Source organism: Mustela lutreola, chromosome 8 (genome assembly GCF_030435805.1).
Source record: "Mustela lutreola isolate mMusLut2 chromosome 8, mMusLut2.pri, whole genome shotgun sequence".
Taxonomy (NCBI): Eukaryota; Metazoa; Chordata; class Mammalia; order Carnivora; family Mustelidae; genus Mustela; species Mustela lutreola.
In genome coordinates this window covers 135,654,391-135,676,420 of record NC_081297.1, presented here as the reverse complement: position 1 = coordinate 135,676,420, position 22,030 = coordinate 135,654,391, and the positions used below count along the sequence as shown (strand labels likewise).

The 22,030-nt window shown below is 44.8% G+C and overlaps 1 long non-coding RNA gene across 1 annotated transcript; it reads left to right on the top strand.

The window, feature by feature from the left end:
• The first annotated feature begins 287 nt into the window (after positions 1-287).
• Positions 288-13,546, top strand: LOC131838010 (uncharacterized). The gene is made up of 3 exons (XR_009356410.1): positions 288-378; positions 12,982-13,252; positions 13,460-13,546. It is a non-coding gene; the product is annotated as an uncharacterized LOC131838010 (long non-coding RNA).
• Positions 13,547-22,030: the final 8,484 nt, after the last annotated feature.

Genomic DNA, 22,030 nt, shown 5'->3' with positions numbered 1-22,030 from the left:
GGCAGAAATAAGCTTGGGAGTTTTGGGTTTTGGTGTTCAAGAAACAGAAAGAAGGCAGAAAGAAAGATGGCTTGTGAGGGGAGAATTGTGGGAGGTGAGGTTGGAGATGTAGACAGGGGCCAAATTGTGAGGAACTCTGAAAGCATGGAGGGCAGAGCCCATTAGGTATTGTCTTCCTCACCCTCCTGGCCACAGAGCTAGACTACATTTCCCAGGCTTCCTTGCAGTCAGGTGTGGTCATGTGACAATACCCAATGGCATTTTCAATGGTGCAGTGCTTGCGGGTCTTTCTCCAATATGTTGACCTTAAAAGTAACCTGTTTAAGATGGTAGAGTCATAGAGGGCAGGAGCCTGAGTCCTTGAATCACTGCTAGAAGGTCAGTTGCCCATTCATCAGAATCACTTGTCTGGACTTTATGTATTATCTTAGTCTGCGTGGCCTGCTATAAGGAATACCATGCTGGGTAGGTTTTTTGTTTTGTTTTGTTTTGTTTTGTTTTAAAGATTTTATTTATTTGAGAGAGAGAGAGAGAGAGAGAGAGATGGCGTGCACATAAGCAGGGGGGTGGGGCAGAGGGAGAGGGAGAAGCAGGATCCTTGCTGAGCAAGGAGCCCAATGTGTGGCTTGATCTCAGGACCCCGAGGTCATGACCTGAGCCTAAGGCAGAGGCTTAACCAACTGAACCACCCAGGCACCCCCATACTGAGTAGCTTTAACAAAGATATTTATTTCTCAGCTGGGAAGCCCAAGATCAGGTGCTAGCCCTCTTGCAGATGGCTGCCTTCTTGCTGTATCCTCTTGTGGCAAAAAGAGAGAGAGAGAGAGCATGAGTGAGCAAGAGAGAGAGAGAGAGAGCTCTAGTCTTTTCTTAGAAGTACACTAATCCCATAATGAGGGCTCCATCCTCATGACCTCCTCTGCACCTAATTACCTCCCAAAGGCCCCACTTCCTAATACCATCACACTGGTGATGATGGCTTCAACATATGACTTTTGGGGAGCACACAGACATTCAGTCCAAAGCATATTTGCAAGAAGCAAACTTCTATTGGGTTTGGCTGCTGAGATTTGGGGATGTCCCTGATTCAGGTGCTAGTCCTGCCTTAACACCTGGATCAGGAACATGAATTTTTTTTTTCCCCTTTAAATATAATGGGAGCCCAGTAGTAGATTTTCAGCAGGAGAACAATACCACCTGATTTAAATTGTGGCTGATATACTATTTCGAAAACAGTAGTCTGTAGCTGACTTAGTGAGTGTGGAATTAATGAAGGGAGTGAGAATGTCATTTGTCAGTGCCTCTGTGAGTCTCATTCTGTTTCTGCAGCCAGGAGGCTGTTAGGCCATTTCCAGAGAGATCTCCGGGCAGACAATATGCAACTTGCTCAAATCATGTCTTGTACTGGGCAAATGGTCCCAAGTGTCCAGCCTCCTGATGGCCAGTCCTGCTGGCTCTACCTCATACCCTTTGTAAGCCCATTCCCCTCCTCTCCCACTTCTCCACCTCAGTGAATGGTGCCACATCTACCCAGTTTTGGAGACCCCCGAACTTAGGAGTTGCTCAAATGTCTTGCTATGGCTGGCAAAGCCCTCATGATCTGACCCCTTTCTACTCTGGCACTTTCCTACTTTGTCTCTGGGCCCCTGACCTTGATCACTTAGTGCCAGTCACACTGCTTTCCTTTCTGTTCCTCAGACAAAAGCCAGCTTGCCTTGGCCTTGGGGATTCTGCACAACCTCTCCTTCTGCCTGGGTCACTCTTGCTCTAAGCCCTATGCACAGCTGGCTCTTCTCATCCGTCAGGTTAAGGGAGAGCTCAAACCTTATTTCTCAAAGATGTCATGCCCACCCCATTAAAGTTCCCCTCCTGTGACCCTCAAGGGACACACATATCTCTGTGTTTCACCATCTTCCTGACACCCATTACTGTCTAAAGCAGAGCCCCAGGAGGAGGCGATGGTAACAAAGTAGGAGGCAATGTTAAGGGAACCATGCCAGCTGCTCTTGCCAGACCCTGGTGACTCAAGGCAGCCTGGGGTGGTAGCCTTTGCAGGAAGAGCTGGAACAAAGAGTGGTCAGGCTGTAAGTGGTCTCGCTTGCAACACCCTCAGAGAAGTAGGAGAGGCTGGAATTTACCCAGACCATTGGAGGGACCACAAGATGCCATTGCTGGAGCAGCAGAGAAAGAATGTCCCATGCTACCTGGTGGCTGGGAGGTGACATTGGTGAATACACGTGATTGCCTTCCCCACCCCAGGACTTTCAGAACTCCCTGGGGGAAGTCTAATGGTAGTTGGAGCTTCCCCAACTGTGTGGGGGTAGAGCCAGAGAAATTATATTACTGGTACTAGGTAAAGGGGAAAATTGTGGCTAAAATGACAAATCCTCTTCTTTAAGGGAGCAGGGGCATGGGTAACTGGACTAAGTCAGAGAAAGCTATAAAGAATGCTGATTTCACTCAGCCCTCCACAGTGGGGAAAGGTCAACCTCACAGGACATTTTTGTGGTCTTGTTATAAAGGGCAATCCTTGCCCAGGAGGGACTTTTGGTCTTATCAGTCTTCTGGTTGCATCGGTCCAGAAACATTTGGGCTGGGGAGATGATGGATATGTGTTGTGGTGTGGGGAGGAATTTTTACTCCAGCCAACTAGGAGCTGGATGCTGTGAGCTAGACAGCCCTAGGGGAAACTTCTTCTCCCATCCTCATGTTTCTATGAGGAAATTTTACCCCACTTTCTAGAAGGTGAAAAGTACTTGGCAATGAATCATTTCCTACTTTTTGTTCACTGAATCTTCCACCAAAGAATGAAGAAGGCCTAATCCGATTATCCAAACCAGGAGAAGGAATTGAGTATATATGCTCACCTTTCCTCTCTCTTCCATTTTATGATGGCCTGTCTGCAGGATAGAAGCTTTCTCCCAGAGCCCCATATACAGCTGCTCAGGTTGTGCACTGCAAAACTCCATGGGGTATCATCTGCATTAAAGGAGCAAATGGCACCTCCTATGGTTGACCAGGATGCCTTGCGTTCTCTTCCAGTTCCAGCCCCCAAAGTGGTAAACACCTCTGGGTCAGGCCCCAGAGACTGGCTTCAGAGGCAGATCTGGAAGTCCAGTTCTCACTGTCCCAGTATAGGGCTCTGTGGTAGGCAGAATAATGACCTCCCATTCCCAGAGATGTCCATATTCTAATTCCCAGAATCTTTGAATATATTATCTTACATGGCAAAAGAAACTTTGCAGATATGATTCAGTTAAAGATTTTGAGATGAGACACTTATCCTGGATTCTCTGGGTGGGCTCAGTGTAATCACAACATACTTATATGAGAGAAGGTGATGTGATAAGGAAAGAGAGAGTAGAACCCGTAGTGCTGCTAGCTGTGAAGATGGCAGAAGGGACCATGGGACAAGGAATGAAGAAAAGATTCTCCTTTAGAGCTTCTAGAAAGGATGCAGTCCTGTGACACCATGGTTTTAGCCCCATGAAGTAAATATGTGTTGAGTTTCTGACAACCAGGACCATAAGTAATATATTTGTGTTGCTTTAAGTCACCATGTTTTGGTAATTTATTACAACAGCAATAGGAAACAAATACAGACCCATTCCCCTTCTTGCTGCCATGCTCTCTGGCTCCTCCCCCAGAGGGTGTGCTCCAAGGTCTAGAGCTGTGTTGTCCCAAATAGTAGCCACTAGCCATGTGTAGCATGTAGAATTGAAATTAAGTACAAAATTAAAATTTACTTCTTCAGTTGTACTAGACACTCTTCAGCTACTCAATAGCCACAAGTGGCTTGTGGCTTCCCCTTGGACAGAATGGATATAGGACATTCTCTTTACCACAGAAAGTTCTGTTGGACAGCACTGGGCTCGACTTCCGGGAAAGGTGACGGAAACCAATTAGCCAGGGAGTATCAGTCATGTTCTCCATTCAGGCAATCCCAGTAATACAGCTGGCAGTTGATCCCCTGCCTGACTTTTCTGCACTTATAGTTCTAGATGTGTTTTGCCTTCGGGGTGATGGGGCAGGGCAGGGGTGAGATTAAGTCCCAGTGCAACCAAGCAAAGACAGTAGTAGAACTGGGACAGAACCCCAACCGCCAAGGACCAGAGGATGCCAGGCTCAGCACACATCTGGACTTCTTGACCCCTGAGCAGGATCTGGGGGAGAGGAAGCGGTAACATCTTTCAAAAACATAACCCAGATGACAGCTGGGTCTGGGAATCCTCTGATCTAGATCAGATCAGTTTGAAAGTTCATTCCACTCCCTGGGAAGTCCAACTCTCTTCTTCAGAGTTCTGCGTATCTTGATATCCTCAAGGTCAGTTTTGTGTTGAGGTTAACCTCTCTCACTACGTAAATCCAGCCTGACTTCCAGCTCCTTCCTTGATCTCAAGGCAAACAATTTCCCAGGTTAATTTGTGGAAATTTCCAAAAGAGTTGCTGGCACATAGTAAACCTTTACTTATTTATTTATTTATTTAATTTTTAAAGATTTTATTTATTTATTTGACAGACAGAGATCACAAGCAGGGAGAGAAGCAGGCATAGAGAGAAGGGGAAGCAGGCTCCCCGCCGAGCAGAGAGCCCGATGCAGGGCTCGATCCCAGAACCCTGAGATCATGACCTAAGTGGAAGGCAGAGGCCCCAACCCACTGAGCCACCCAGGCACCCCACATAGTAAGCCTTTAAAAGGGCTTAGCTAATATTTGTAGGTATATTGGGCTTTACTGAAAATTTCAGGTTCACAGAGAGAAATCAGATTGTGTACCCTGCTGTCAACAATTCAAACACCCAATTATCCATTCCTCATCTTTAGCATCTGCTTAGTCTCTGCCACTGATGGTTCTAATTAGCCCTTACTGACCGTGGTAACTGTCTCCTGGTCTTCTCTTCTTCCTTCCCTTTCTTTGGCAGGAGTCCTCAGAGTGGGGGTCCCCACAGGCTGCACTGAGGTAGAGAGTATTATAATGCAAGTCCTTGGCAGCTATTTTACAAGGACATGGGTTTTTTTTTTTTTTTTTCCCACTCCAGATTTATTACTGTTCATGTAATTCATGAACAGGATCATTTGAGGTTACAATTGCTGTTATCTATTTCAGAGGAAGTGGGAGATGGGTGCTTCCAGACACAGCCTGTGAGCAATCGGCTGTGGCTATGAGTCAGGAATTCCTGGTCCCCTTTCTGCAGGGTCCAGCCTGGGGGCTGTGTGGGAGCTGGTCCAAAGTTGATTCCTGGGTGTTGCCTAAGCCCAGGGCCAGCACCATTTTGAGAGAGAAAATGAAGAGACCATGAGTGAGGAACATGGGGAATATTGGCTTGGTCTTAGAGTCCAAAGAATCAGGTCTCCATCCCCCAACCCCTGCTCTTGACCTCGGACAAGTTAGTTCACTTCTCTGGGCCTCTGTTTCCTTACATGTGAATCACTAGCAATAGCTACTTATGAGGCTGCCATTGTGGATCACCATGATAATGTCTTTAGAGAAGGAATGATGTACTGTATGGTGGCTAACTTAACATAGTAATAATAAAAAAGGAAATACTAAATATTCCATCAAATAGATTAATAAAAATAGGTGACAAAAATGAAAACAAAATTCAAGATTAAAAAAAAAAAGGCAGTAGTGCATCTAAAAAGCCTGGTGTACAGTAGGTGCTCAGTAAACAGTAGTTATAATTTATCTTACTCAGTGCTCATAACGTTATGATGAGGCAGGTGTTGTTGCCGGAGTTTGACTGAACCAGTTGCCACAGGTGACAAATCTGAAGTACATGAGAGCCAGGACGACAGCCTGATGATCTGATTCCAAATGTTATGATTTTCTTTGTCTCTTACATATGACACAAAGGAAATGCATGAATTCATTCTCCTTGCAAAAATTTGCCAATTCAGAAGCTTATAGGCTAGGAAGTGAAATTCATCCTTCTCTCACGGACCCCATCCTTCTCCTCAGAGATAAACCACCATGAATAGTTCATTACAGAGGAGGGTAGTTCATTTTCCATGATGTTTTATAAGAAATTTCACATGCACTTTTAAGACATGAATGGGATTCCTCTGTCTATGGAGCCAGTTCCGGGACCTGTCTTGGACCCTTAGCTCTGTATTGTGGAATTTTTACCAAAGCTGTATGTGTAGCTTTGCTCCTTTTTTCGTAATGACTACTTAAGATCCCATAAAACGTATCTATGATAAATGGGGGTGCTTGGGTAGCTCAGTGGGTTAAAGCCTCTGCCTTCGGGTCAGGTCATGATCCCAGGGTCCTCGGATCGTGCCCCGCATCAGGCTCTCTGCTCAGCAGGGAGCCTGCTTCCTACTCTCTCTCTCTGCCTGCCTCTCTGCCTACTTGTGATCTCTGTCTGTCAAATAAATAAATAAAGATCTTTAAAAAAATGTATCTATGATAAATAATGTAATCACAGTGATTAATGATTTTTCTGTTAAAAAATGGAATGTTTGTAGTGTTTCACATTTGAACTTTCACTTGGTCTTTAATTTCATAGAACTTTGTTTTATTTTTTTTTAAGATTTTATTTATTTATTTGAGAGAGAGATCACAGAGGAAGAGTAAAAGGGAGAAGCAGACTCCCCGCTGAGCAGAGAGCCTGATGTGGGGCTTGGTCCCAGGACCCTGAGATCATGACCCACTGAGCCACCCAGATGCCCCTAATAGAACTTTAATTACTGATTTAGTCACATCTTTTAATCTTCCTTCTGTAGCTCTGAGTTTTGCATCTTGCTTAGGAAGAGCTTCTCCACCTCTCAAACTTGTAAGAATGTTTTCCCATGTTCTCTCCTAGTGTCCTAAAACCCCATCATAATGCTGGAAGTGGGGCCCAATGTATTATCACTCAAAATGTGGGGTCAGTGTTACCGTGCTGAAAGGGAGAACTAATGGGCAAGCCCTAGTTGTGTTATATGAATTCATTTGCTATAGGGCATACTCTGCAGTTTCAGGTTTTTTGGATTTTTAAAAGTTTTAATTTAAATTCCAGTTAGTTAATATACAGTGTAGTATTAGTTTTAGGCATACAATACCATGATTCAACACTTCCATACATAACCCAGTGCTCATCACAATGGCACTCCTGAATCTCTATCACCCAGTTCACCCAACCCCATCCCAGCCATCTCCCCTCTGGTAACCATCAGTTTGTTCCTTATGGTTAAGAGTCTGTTTCTTGGTTTGGGTTTTTATGTTGAAGCTTCATGCATCTGGGATCTATTGTTTACAATGACGTTGAGCAGGATCTAATTTTATTTTTCCCCTTGCAAATGAGGGGTTGTATCAGTGCCACGTACTGGATGGTCTTTCCTTTCTTCTTTCTGATTTAATTGTCACCTTTACCATTGAAGTTACTCTCTCCGTATGGGTCTCTGTCTAGAATCTCCTGTTCCATTTATATATTTATAGGATCAATCATGTTCATCCATCTATTTTGCTCTACTTCTCTGTAATTGAACCAATAGTACATTGGCAAAGAATGTGTATTCAAATAGCACAATAAACAGTTTTGAATGTTAATGGAGTGAATTACAATAAAAGACATCTTACTTCATGATTCTTGTATTTCTCTTATTACAGTGCTGAATCTGATCTGTTAACATTAATTCATTCATTTATGATCTCTTTTGGTGAATATGGACTATGGTTTTTTTTTCTATTTGTGTAGTCTCCTTGTCTAGTTTTTAGCACAAGCGAGTCCCTCATCTTTTCAAGGGATCCTACCTCCTCTCTGTTGCATTTCCACATATGTTAGTGACAGATTTTGTTCCGGCTGTCATGACAGAATGTATCTTTGGAGCATCAGTGAGAGGCTGTAAGTGGAAAAAAAAAACAAAAAACAACCCTCAGATCTTCATCCTGGATGAAATCACTGGAATCTGGGGGGTGTAGGGAGGGGATTTACAGGCTCGGTGACTGGGCTCAGTGGAGGAATGCAGGCATCAGTTTTATGAACTTGACTAAAAAAATGTGCCAAGGTTACTAAACTCCGCTAGAGGTGAATGTGTGGGGATGTCTTTCTGTTTGCATGTTTGTCACTTGTTTGCATGGACGTTTGCATGTGTGCTTGCGGTGAACCTCTACGTATGAATGTATAGTGCATATGTACATGCGTGGGAACACGGGAGTGAGGGTACACCCATGTGTGTGTATATGTGTAAGAAGGTGTGTGTGTTGAGGTGGTTGCTTGTGTGTGTGTTGAAGAAATGTCTGCTTCAGTGCAGGCTGGTCAGGCAGGATGCCACAGGATTGCTTAAGTCTTTCTTCATGGGTTTTGTGGGTGGGTGGACCATTAGGCCAAGATGAGGTACAGCTGGGAGAGGCTGAGGAAGGGAAGGTGAGGCACGGGACTGAAAATATGGTTTGGAGAAACGATTTGATCTTACTTAACCTCAGTCTCTCTGTGGAAAGACTCTTTCTTGCCCTGTCCCCTCCTTCTCTCCTCAACTTGGTGGGAGCCCACGCCTGTGAAAGTCCCTCATAGGTCACAAGGGAAGGAAATGCCATCAGGCTTTGGATTCTTGTTTCCTGGATATGCTGTTTGTCTCCAACAAGCCTGGGCCGGTGACGTGGCAGCCCATGAGCAGGTCTGCTTTGTATGTCCTGGGCTGTCAAATAAACACATGGGAATGTGCTTTCCCCCAGAAGCTGTTGCCCTGGTCACACGTCACAGCACTTAGATGATCTTCAAAATGCAAGCTGACTTTACTTCGCTGTGTCCTATGGATGGAGGTGCTGGCTCCCCCTCCCCTCCGCTCCCTGTGGCATACAGACAAGCCAAGGCAGACAAACTGCCTCTCTCTCCAGAGCAAGTTGTGCACATGATGCCCACTTTAGAAGCCATTTGTCTAGGTAACAGGAAAACTTCAGTTGCTCCCTCTTGCTGACCCTGTTTGATTGGCAGACTAAGTTTTCCTCAGAAAACTGGATTTGCAGATATAAAGGTGCCTGGAATAGGCTCTGGCAGAGTAGCTTCCACTCTGCCTTCCCTGTTGTGGTGTGGGCAGCAGGCCTTACATGGGTCTGTGGGTGTGATACCACCCATGCCACCTGGCAGTTGAGGACTGGGAAGCCAGAAAATGAGGCTACAAGGGAGTCTAGCCACTGTCGAGTGTGAAGTAATGTGAGAAACTTGCTGCCCCACAGTGACCCACCTGACCAAATGTTCCAAAACTTTCTAGTCAGGTTGTGTATCATGGGAAATGTATTAAGACTCTTTTTGATAGAAGTGACAGAAGAAACAACCAGCACCACAAACCAATCCAGCCAAGTCAAATTAACTCAAGGAAAACATAAAAATTGTTGGCTTACATGACTAGAAAGTCCAAATATGTTTCAGGCATAGCTGGATCCAGGCCTCAGCCATTTTCAGATAGTACTCTATTTCTTCATCTCTTTGCTCTTTTTCCTCCCTTTCTGCATTGTTCTCATTTTCTCCTACAGACAGGTTAATTCCCTGTGGTGGAGGAAGATGACCACTAGAAGTCATGACTTCACATCCTCTTAAGAACCCTCATAACAGGAAGCCATCTTCCCAGACTGCTTTAGCTGAAAATTCTCAGTGAAGACTGACTTGCTTGGCTCAGGTCATGTGTCCACCTCTCATACAATCACTGTGGCTGGAGAGGGAAATAACGTGTTCTGACTGGTCATTCTGCAGCTGGAGTGGGTGATTGGCAGTCCCCAGAGAACACCTGGACTGGGAAGGAATATATCCACAACTGGAAGTGATCTTGAACAATCAAAATTTGTGTTTACTATAGAAATAAAAAATGATGGCTCAATCTAGGGAAGATGGGTCTCTTCACTTACGTTGCTTCTGAGCCTTGGTGGGCAATGTTTGCCAACACTCTGAAGCCATCTTAGATTAGAAGAGTAAGATGAAGTTATCACACTATTGATGTCCAGTGTACTAACTTCTCCCTTCACCTCCCATTTCCAAGGATCCTTGTAAGAAGGCCATCACTGGAAGTTATGTATGCATGTTTATTTCCTTCTTGAGACTCTTAGAACCCAGTCTAGAAGGATGAGCCTAAAGTCTCCCTGCATGGTGCTTTCCTTCTGGTCTGATCTCATGTGCAAAGAGAAAGTTCCATGTTGGCTGCAAATGTTTGAGAGGCATACAGGGTCTATTGGCCAATAATTGTATCTATGGAAGAGACTGATACAGAAGTGTATTAGCCTGCTCAGGCTGTTGTAACAAAATACCACAGATGAGTGGTTTAACAACAGACATTTATTTTCTTACAGTTCTGAAGGCTGGAAGTCCTAGATCAAAGTCTGGCAGGATCTGCTTTGATGAGGGCCCCTTCCTGGCTTACAGATGACCACCTCCTTCCTGTGAGCTCACGTGGTGGAGAGCTCTTTGATATCTCTTCTCATAAGGGCGCTAATCACCTTGGATCAGGGAACCAACCCTTATGACTTCATCGAACCTTAATTACCTTCATGAAAGTCCTGTCTTCAAATATAGTCACATTGGTGGCTACAGCTTCAGTGTATGAATCTTGGCAGGGGCGATGGCCAAAGATTAAAATTAAGATTTATTCTTAATCCCAGAGAACCTCATTCTCCTAGGATTGTGTGTCAGAAATGATGCTAGATGACTTAAATGAATTATCTTAATTAGCCTTTTCTACCTCTATGAAACAAACATTTTTAAAAAAAGACTCTATTTATTTATTTGAGAGAGAGTGTGTGAGCATGAGCAGGGGGGAGGAGCTGAGGGAGAGGAAGAAGCAATCCCACTAAGCAGGGAATCCCGTGCAGGGCTCAATCCCTGAACTCTGGGATCGTGACCTGAGCTGTAGGTAGACACTTAACCGATTGATTCTTCCAGGTGCCCCGAAAAAGATATTTTCATTACCTCAATATCATGTAAGAGGTAATCAGAGTCAAAGGCAGTTAAGTAAGTCACGTGAGGTCACAAAGTCCCAAGTGGTAGAGCCAGAACTTAACCCAAATCCATTGAATTTAATCTTAGCCATGATCCTTCCAGCCATTGATAGTCTCTCTGCTGAGGGTCTGAACTGCAATTCTCTCAGAATGTCCAGGATCCCGGAGCAATCTGGGTTTCTATGTCTGCCTATTTCATGAAGTACCTAATTTTTAAAGACACAGTTTCTTAAGGATAACAGAGAGAACTACAATCCAGGGAATCAAAAGCCCTCAGTGTGTTGGTTTTAGAAGAGTCTGATGTGCCCTGAGACACTCACCCTAGGATATGCTCTGCTCACCATGCTCTTAGTGACCTTCAGCATATCTCTGAAGTTAGGTAGCACCAGTGTTCATGGTTTCATGGAATGATATTAAAAAGCAAAATGTGAAAAACTCAGGAGTTCGTGGTCTTAGTTCCTCATTGTAGCAGGCTTCCCATGAAGCTATAGGAGCTTCGGAGGCCCCTACTTGCCTCGGAGTGGCTTCATGTTTATGTGGCCCTGTGTTTTTGTAATGCATTTGGACTACAAGGTGGGCTAGGACCGTTACCTCTTCCCACTCTATTTCCCCTCCCTCAACCTTCTCCTTGGGTTGGATGGTGTTGGGGAACCACCCTTTCATGCAAGATGGTCCCAGATGGTCGAACATATTTTATATGCAGAGTTTTGTCTTATTCTTTTCGAAGAGGGCTCCCAAATTGTCTAAGCCTCAGCCCACCAAAACTGATTTGGCTCTCCTTCCCTCTCATTATTGGCTCTATGACTCAGGCTCCTCTTTCCAAGTAGCCGAGGGCCCGTGAGCAACTAGTAGGGTGGAGATCATAATGCCTCTGTCTTCATGTCACCCTCGGGATCCCTTTCAGCTCTAAGTGCAGAATCAACAGCCAGCAGGCCCAGAGTGACTGCCTGACCTAGGAGCCTCTCAGGAACAAGCCTATTATTCATTAACAAGCCTGGTTATTTTATGGGCCAATTAACTTAGGAGGCTACGGAAGGGAAGTTCTGACCTTGTGCAAGCCTGCATCTCCCCCTCCTCATCTCCTCTCTCTCCCCACTGTAGTTTGAATCTCTGCCACTGTTTAAATTTAAGCTGATTTGCTATCCCAGCATCTGCAGTTTGATTACTTGACTATTGCCTGGCTCCTGGTCAAACCACCAGGGAGCCCACTAGCCAGTGATTAAATCTAAGCCTTGATTATTATGGTTTTATTTTAGTGGGGCCTCTGTTTATGGGCCCACTGGTATTAGAGTGCAGTGTTATTGTAATGAGGTAGTAGCCTCATAGAAATAATCAGGTGAAGCAAGTGGGCTGAGAAACACCAGACAAATGGAGTTGATTATTTGGCCAATACACCTCTACTCAGTCTTTCATTTTGTTGTGTAGGAAGAGATGAGAGGGGCCTGGATGTTACCAAGCGTATACTGTGGTCAAGCATGATCTAGGCACTTTTCCATGCTATATATTTTATTTTGAAATGATCCAGTAAAATAGCATTATGAGCGTGCCTGTATTTATTCAGAGGAAGCCCAGAGAAGTTGCACATGTTGCGCTGAGCTGCACAGCTAGCAGGTGGAAGGGGCATCTGTGCAGAGCGGTTCGACTCCAAGTGCTGTTCTCTTCACTTTAAGCTGACTGATGTGGATATACTCGTCAGGCACTCCAAGCTCCTACAGAGTCTTTGTTTTTGTTTGGTTTTGGCCTCTCGATAGTCTCAGTATCAGAGAAACACTCTGCGGTGGGTGCTGCTTGGTGGGAAGAAGCCACGAGAAGTAAGAATTCCAGCGAGGCCATCCGCAGAAAGAACCACCAAGACTGTTTTGGAAGCAACTCTCAGTTGCGACTTTGTTTCTTGGCACCTTAGTGAGCACAGGGGGATCCTGAGATGGACAGGTGCACTACCCCAGGGGCAGGGCCCACTCCAGTACAGCCACCACCTTTTGCGGCTCTTTAGGCAAGTCCCTGCCTCTCTGGGCCCTGCTTACTTTTCCAGCATTAGCAGCTGCCATTCTCAGTCTTCCTACGGCTTGTGCTTTAGCTTCGCAGAATGCAAGTAGCTCATTGGGCAAATGGTCCCAGGAAAGGCTGAAGAGGCCGAGTTGACAGGAGACAACGGTTGGGAGAAAGGGAGAAAGGGTGATCGGCGTGTACAATCCCCTGTGGGCACAGGGAGCTTCACCCAGAGAGAGGACGGCAGGATCCAGAGTGGAGCACACTTTAGTTATCCCACTCACACACAGAGTGACCTTCTGTGACTTGGGAAAAAGCCCCTGTGGAGTTGCAAGTTTGGGCAGTTGGAAGACTGGCTGGTGAGCTGGGTTTTCTGCTATTTGCACCTGAAGGTATTCCCAAGGCGAGCACTCCTATAAGGGCACTTCACTTCCTTGTAATCCCATGAGCATGTCGCTTCTTTTCTTGTCTTATATAGGGACTCCCTCCCCCACCCCCTGACTACTATCAGCCCCATACTAATGCCTCTGTCCACTGTGCTTTTTCCTCTCCCCTCTCCCCCACAGGCTCTTTTCATCCTTTCAATGCAGCGCAGTTTCCAAGAGGGGCAGTGTCTGACCAACCCAACAAAAGTGGTTTCTTCGAACCCAGGTTTGCCCAAATCCAGACAAAGCACAAGTCCAAGTTTTGTTTTTTTTTGTTTTTGTTTTTGTTTTTTTTCCTTTTCTTATGGCAAGATTCAGCAAGGAAGAAATCACCCTGTCCAAAGCACTTACTCTCAAATCTATACTGAATGATAACAATTAGTCCATCCTCCAGCCCTGGACCAAGAACCACACTCCTAATAGCTCCGCTTCATACAGTTCTGGCCACTGTGTGCCCACCGAAGGCTGCTCCAGCTAGCAGTTGCCACATACAAAAGCCACTCCAGAAACGTCCTGGCTTTAAGCCATAATTATCTGGGGTGCTTGGATGGCTCAGTTGGTTAGGTGTCTGCCTTTGGCTCAGTTCATGATCCTGGGATCCTGGGATCGAGTTCCACGTCAGGCTCCCTGCTCAGCGGGGAGTCTGTTTCTCCCTCTGCCCCTCCCCCGACTTGTGCTTTCTCTTTCTCTCAAATAAATATAAAAATCTTTTTTAAAAAACCCACAATTATTTTTATCACCTCTCATCATTTCTTTGGGTCAGGAATTTGGAAAGGGCTCAGCTGGTCAATTCTGGTTTGGGGGTCGGTCTCTCCTGTGGTTGCAGCCAAATGGTGGCTGGAGTTGAATAACGGAGTGGCTGGAGCCACTGAGGGTCTGTCAGGCTTCTACCTTTTTGGGTAACCCCAGAGCCATTCCATGTGGCCTCTCTGCATGGGAAAATTTGGATTTCTTTCCAGCATGGAAGTTTTAGGGTTGACTCCTGTCACGGAGACAAGGGTGGAGACCAACGTTCTCCAGAGTGAGTGTCATGTTGGGCAAAGGGGTCTCTCAGTCACCTTCAGGAACTAGCCTCAGAAGTCATGTAGCATCACTTCGGCATATTCTCTTAATTGAAATAGTCATAAAAATGTACCTATATTCAAGAGAAGAGGAATGAGACCCTACCGCTTATGGAACAGCAGTAAGATTCTAGAAGAACAGGTGACATGGGAGATGGTGTTGTAATCATCTTTGGAATACACACTCTGCCTCCATAGGGTGACATATATAGGGTACAAGTGAAAGAGGAAGGCAGAAAGTCTCATTAGTAAGCTGGTCTGGGTGAAAAATGCTGTGGGGGTATCATCTAGGCAGGGAGAAAAGAGGAGGGGCTGATTTGTATCATGTAGGAGGAAGAAATCGCTAGGACACAGTGACCAGGAGATGAGGAATGAAGGAGAAAGTGCAGCAAGGATATGCCAAAGATCACCAGCTCTGGTGTTGGGTGGATGGCGGGGGGTTCGCCAGCTTGCTGACTTGGAGAACGTAGCAGGAAGCAGGAGTGGGGCTGTTGATGGGTTTGGCTTTGACCATGCCATGTCAGTTTCATATTGCCTAATTGATTACAATTCTTCCAAGTGGAAGACAGCAACAATGTGGAGCTGGGAAGAGACTATATCCAGCTCTTAGAACCTCTGCTTGGGATGCGTCCGGTACCCAGAGAAAAACTGGGTGGCAGAAGGGCGTGGTTATTCCGCCCATCCACGGAGCTGGGAAGGAGGCTGCTGAGGGCAGCACTGCACGGTGTTGACCAAATTTACCTGTCAGGAACGCCGGGGGGAGCCTGTTAAAAATAAAAGTTCCCAGGCCTCACCCCAAACTTACTGAATCAGAATCTTTGGGGGAGGGGTCTGGGAATCCCTACTTTTAACAAATGCCCCAGGTGATTCATGATCGGACGAGTTTGGCTCACACTGGGGAGGTGATTCCAAGGCTCTGTGTTGCACAACACTGGAGCATCGTTCACATACACAATGGGGAAATGGTACTACTGGCGTTGTGTTGAGCTGTCCCCTGAATTTAGAACTCAGGCTCTGGAGATCAACATCTGAGTGTCGATTTGAGCTCCTCTGCTTCCTGTGTGATCATGTGAAAGTGACAGCTTCTCAGTCTCTGTGTCTTGTCTCTAAACTAGGAATAAGGATTATATACATTATATATGCATATATATTATATATGTGTATATTCTATATTATATGTGCATATATTATTTATACATACATTATATATGCAGATACATTACATATGTGCATATATATAATGATTACATGTGTGCCTTCCCACACCAATCTCTGACAAGTGGGTGTTTAATTCAATTCTGACAATAACTGCCTGGAGTTAGCATCAGATCCCTTAGTTAAAGGGCAAGGTTCCCAACAAAGCTGCCCTTACCTCAGATGCCAGCCGCAAGTTGTGTCCCCAGGCTACACACACCCTGTCTGACTTGGTCACAAATTTGGGGATTCCTATGACTTGCCCCCCAACCCCGGTTGATAATTCTTTCAGAAGCTCAGGAGTGGGATATACTTATAATTACTGTTTCATTATCGAAGGTGTAAATGACCAGTGGATGAGTGGTATAGAAGGTAACATCTGCAAGGGCCCCAATCATAGAAGCTTCTGTCCCCAGCTGACAATGACATGTGGTTAGGTTGCAGAACCACTGCCCCGAGGCTCTATGTGAAATCAGCCTGTCTGATCTGAGAGGGAAGGCTAGAGACATGGGGTTAAGACATGGTAGACACCTTTGGTTTCCTATCCAGCCCTGCTGTTTCCGTACTCACTACCAGGACAACAATTTGGTTTTGCATAGTGATGACTGTGCTGTTCTGGAAAGACTGAGCCCTTACCCAGCCCTGGGATGAGTCATGATGGGTGAGTGCCAATCAAGGTGCTCTCCTTCCGCTGACCACCCTGCTTTGGGTGCAACCAGGTAACATGATGCTGGCAGGGAGGCAGGAGGGGAAGTCGACAGGAAGTTTGGGAATGTCTATCCCTGTGGGTTAAAAACGTAAGGAAGAATCACTCCCTTTTCTAACCCTGGTGCTATTTTGTTTTGTTTCAAGAAAGTATGGATGTTTATTTTTATGAGTGAAAAGCATTCTTTTTCCTCCCTGCTCCCCGTCCAGGTCCCTCTCATCTAATTAATGTGTGGTGTAGGATTTCCCTTGACTTGTGCAGAGTAAGTTGGCTCTCCTTGTACAGGTCCCCTAGCGCCCTGTACCTACCCTTCTGCAACATCTTCCAAGCTTTGGTTAATGGTCACCCCTTCTGTTTCCTGGTGCAAACCCTGAGAGGGTGGGCCAGGCTTGCCTCTTTCCCTGCTGGGTCCCTGGCTCAGTTGGCCTAGTAGGCGCTCACTAAATGAAGGCTTGCCAACTGAGTGACCCACAACCTCTGCTCTAACCAGGATCATCCACTCACCCTGTGGGGCTGCTTTTAAGTGGCCTATCGGACAAAAGGGCACAGATGATGAAAGCATGGATGGAGAAAGGGGTTGAGGGATTTTGCGCAAATGAACCACATTCAGGAACAGCAAATTCACTGCATTCTTTAGAAGCCTGTGAAAATCTGGCAGACAAAAAAGGGCTTTGTGAGTGGGTGTCAAGTGATGAGTGTGACCATGGAAGCATGGACTTATTTATTTATTTATTAGGAGTTGGGGAAGGGGTGAGAAACCTCTATGTCCTCTGGACAACAGATAATGATGTCTTTCCATTTTAAAATATACCTCTTTTTAAGGGTCCAGTGTGGTTTCAGGGTAATTTTTCTCCTAGATAAACAAATCTACTGTGCTAGCATCAACAAGGAAGGTTTCTCTGGGATGAAGCTGTATCTTTAGGTGACACTGCAGAGAAATTCTGCTCTAGACTTGGTAGTTCAGGGGCAGTCTGGCAGTGAGAAGACTGATTCTTCATGATTCATTTCTCAAAACTTTTTTTAAAAAAAAGATTATTTATTTATTTAGACAGTGTGAAGAGGGGGGGAGCAAGAGCAAGAGAGAGAATCTCAAGCAGACTCTGAGCCTGGAGCCCAACACAGGGCTCGATCTCACGACCCTGAGATCATGACCTGAGCTGAAACCAAGAGTCAGATGCTTATCTGACTGAACAACCCAGGCGTCCTTCCCAAAATGTTTTTATTTTGTAATAATTCCAGATCTAGAGAAAAGCTGCAAGAATAGCAGGGAGTCCCTAATATTTCCCCCTCGATTCTCAAAATGTTGCCATTTTGCCATTTATCATTCTCTCTCTCTCTTTCTCTTTCTCTCTCTCTATAATATACATATTATCATTCTTTTCTGAACTGCTTGAGAGGAAGTTTGGACATGATGTCCTTCTGTCTCAAAATACTTCGATGTGTTTTTTTCTCATGTAATAAGGGCATTCTCTTACAATAATCAAAATCAAGTGACTTCTGTTAATATAATGCTAATATCAAACCTGTAGATCTTATTCAAATTTTGCCAATTGACCCAATAATGTCCTTAATAGCAAAACCCCTTACACGTTTCTGGTTCTGGGTCCAATCCAGGATCATGTGTTAAACTTAATTGTTATGTCTCTTTAATTTCCTTCAAGATCAATAATCCTCAGGTTTGTCTTTTATGACCTTTACTTTTTTCGAGAGTATGGGCCAGTTATTTTTTTTGACTGGCCCTCAATTCAGGTTGTGTGATGTTTCTTTATATAGTAAGATACAAGTTTGCATTTTGGACAGGAATGTCCCAGGAATAATACAGTGTCATAAAGACTAATTTAAAAAAGGCGATGATTTCGAAGGGTTTGGTGTTCAAGAAAGATTGGCAGCATTACTTAGTGGCTATGATCCCAGTCCTTAGAATCACTTGCTAGAGACACAGTTTAGGGGTGTGACCTTGAGAGAGTCACTTTGCCCTCTAAGCCTTGGTCTCTAATCTGTAAAATGGGAAGAGTGGTGGCAGCTTACGTTTACTGTGAACTTATAATTGCCAGAGATTGCCCAAATGTCTTATATGTAGTGACTCATTTAGCCCTGAGGACAACACTATACCAGAGATTTTTTTTTTTTTTAAGATTTTATTTATTTATTTGACAGCCAGGGATCACAAGTAGGCAGAGAGGCAGGCAGAGAGAGTGAGGAGGAAGCAGGCTCCCTGCTGAGCAGAGAGCCGGATGCGGGGCTCGATCCCAGGACCCTGAGACCATGACCTGAGCCGAAGGCAGAGGCTTAACCACTGAGCCACCCAGGTGCCCCCAGAGATATTTTTCAACATTATTATTCTCCTTTTGCAGATGAAAATGAGGCATAGAGAGGCAAACAGCTTGTCCCCAGTCACACAGCTGCTATGTGGTGGCAATGAGTTTCCCACCCAGGTGACTGTCTCTAGAGGCTACCTGTTTAATCCCCCCACCATATGATTCCTTGAAGTGATACTTGAGAAAGTTGTTTATGAGGACTAAGGAAGGATATGCAGGACAAGATCATTGTTCATATCTTCCTTTATTCTTTTTTCAAAAGATTTTATTTTTTATATATTTTAAGATTTTATTTATTTATTTGTCACAGAGAGAGAGAGAGACAGAGAGCACAAGTAGGGGGAGAGATAGGCAGAGAGAGAAGTAGTCTCCCCCCTGAGGAAGGAGCCTGATGTGTGGGACTTGATCCCAGGACTCTGAGATTACAACCTGAGCCAAAGGCAGCTGCTTAACCAACTGAACCACCCAGGCATCCCCAATGTTTTTCATTTTATGAAGGACTTGATCAAGATGTTCTAACTTAGTGACACTGATGTGATCAAGGATCTAAGACTAACCCCAGTCCAGCTGATGTTTACAAGGCCCCTGGGTCTCATGGAGCAATGAAGTCAACCTTGGGCTGTGTTAAGAGATGGGAGAGAGAAGGGCAACTCAGCATCGGCACTTGGCCTTGGCTCTTGGGCAGTCACAGATGGTCCATGTCCAGTGGTGGCTGAGCCTATGGAATGAAGCCTGGTGAGGAGACCACTGATGCCATTTCTGTTGGGTTTTGGAACACTTTCAAGTTGCCTTATCTTAATGACGTGTTTCTCAGGCCATCATAAAGTATTCACATTTCCCAAGTGTGTGCTGGCTAGGGAATGTGGGCGGAAGCAGGCAGATCAGATTCCTCTAGGCAGGACCACTGAGGCTTTGGGATTCGAATGTGTCATGTCAGGGGAGGGTGGAAGAGATGTTTTGAAGTGAAATGAGCCTATCACATTTTTGCAAGGATGATCACCTGCCATCATTTTTTTCCCCTTGCCTGGATGAAAGAGATAAGAAATGAATGTTTTGTTACCTATGAGTAGGACAGGGTTACTAACTGGGTTCCATGGGTAGGTTTCAGGAATCCTATGAACTCCTTGAATTGTATATAGAATTGAATATATTGCAGTTGAATTGTGAATGAAAATGCATGTGTTCGCATATATTTCCCAGAGAGAGATTCCCAGTTTTTAATCAAACCTTCAATGTATTTATTATTTAAAAAAAAATCCTTGATGGTCAGGAAGAGGATATGAGATACAAAGAGAGAGAGGGAGAGAGAGAGAGAGAGAGAGAATATTATTTCACAATAGTTCTACAAGAAGTTGCTAGGAAACCATTCATTGACTTGGTGAATTATAAACATTTTCTTCTTAACCCAAAATAAATAGACCTCATATCATTCCAATCATGAGAACACAGCTGCTTGTGTGTTGGGAAGGAGTGGGGCTGGGTGGTGTGTGTGTGTGTGTGTGTGTGTGTGTGTGTGTGTGTGTGTGTTGGGAGGGGTAGGAGTGGGGGAGAAGGGGAGGAAGGGAGGTTGGGTGGAGCAGGGCTCTCTGAGAGTGCAGAGAATAGGAATGTGGGCTTTTTCCTGTCTTTAAGAAGGAGCAGAGACTTTCCTGCAGCCAGCCCTCAGCAGACGCCCCAAGTTTATGATTCTTGATGACAATGATGATGGCTACAGGTGACAGACCTGCCCATTTGTACCCAGTGGGTGCGTGGAAGTTTCTGCTTGCTTTCAATAATTTGCAAATCTCATAAGTGATTCATATCCCCTGGAAGGAAAAATGAAAGAGTAATAGGCTCCTTAGCTACTCAGCTTCTGCTTCTCCAGTGGAGCCCTTTGAATCTCTGGGGCCTCCCTCTGGGTGTGGCTGTGGCCTGTCCCCCGTGGTTTATAGGCACAAGTGATCAGACTTCTCAGATGTTTAGGGCATCTGGATTTCAAATACTTGTTTTACATTCTACTACATTTTGTTATCTCTGAAATGATAATATGCTTGAAACCCGTATTTCTATAATTATCAGAGTTGAGGGCCAATTACTTTTAATCCCTGAATCCATGAGGGTTTTTTTTTTTTTTTTAATCTTTTCATCTTCTGCCTCCCTTCAGCACTTATATCCTAGGGTTTTTTTTTTTTCCCCCTCAACTTTAAACTGAGATTATAGAGCCAGCTTCTCTCATTACTACTTCATTTTCTCATGTATTTTTGTGACGCCATATAAATGTAATCCTTTGTTATAGTTTTGGGCTTTCAATTTAAGTATGTACACTGGTTTTCCATAAATGCCATAACATGTTTAGCTAGTGTCCCTGTTCACACGCAACCCTTGATTCTGTGCTCTCCCTGGCCTGCCGTCGTCCATGCTGCTTCCGGGTCCACATCCACCCTTTTAGCCTGCCCTGTCCTTCCACTAAATGTGGTACTCAGGCTTCAGTCTAAAACCAATTACTCAATGATATGTCTAGTGATTTGCCCCTCTCACCCCTCCATTATCGATCTTTGTTCTCTGCTAGATCAAACCTGCAAACATACCCATGTGCTATTATCTCTTACATCTTAAAAACAAATGAACTTCCTGTGACTCTCCTGTCCCAAAGCCTTTCTCCTCTGTGTTTCCCTTTGCAGGAAAGTTCTTTTAAAGAGTTGTCTATACTCCGTCTCTACCTCCTTTTCTCCCACTTGCTCTTAAGCCCGCTCTGATCTGCCCCATTGTTCCACTGAAAGTACTATGGGCCGGGTCCCTGATGCTTAACCTGACAACATACCCAAGCCTCACTTCTTCGTTCTTGTCTTACTTGTCTTATCAACTGCTCCTTAACACTGCTGATCACTTTCTCTTTCTCAAATTTACTCCCTCCCTTGGATTCTAGAGTACCATCCTCTTGCTTTTACTGTCTCTCTGGCTGCTCCTTCTCTGTTCCTCCAGATGTTCCCTCATCTGCTATTGGAGAGCCCTAAGAATTGGACTTGGTCTTCCTGATTATGCTCATTCCCTTGATAATCCCATCCAACCTTTAAATGCCACTCATACACTGAAAACTCTGATTGAAGTTTCCATCTTGGGTGTCTCATCTGAACTCTGCACTCAAAATGTCCAACTACATGCCCAACATCTCCCCTGGCATGTTTGATGGATTTCTTAAACTCAAATATCAAAACTGAACTACATTTTTGACTCCTAAACTTGCTCCCTCAAAGCCTTCCCAAACTTAGTCAGTTGATAACGATTCTATGCTTCTGGTTGCTCAAACAATGTTATCATCACTGATCCTGTTATCATCACTTGAGCAATCCATCAGGAAATCCTACTGACTTTTCCTTCAAAATGGGCCCAGAATAAGCTCATCACCCATATTCCACTGTGGTCTAAACCACTGTCTTCTCTGAGCTGGATTATT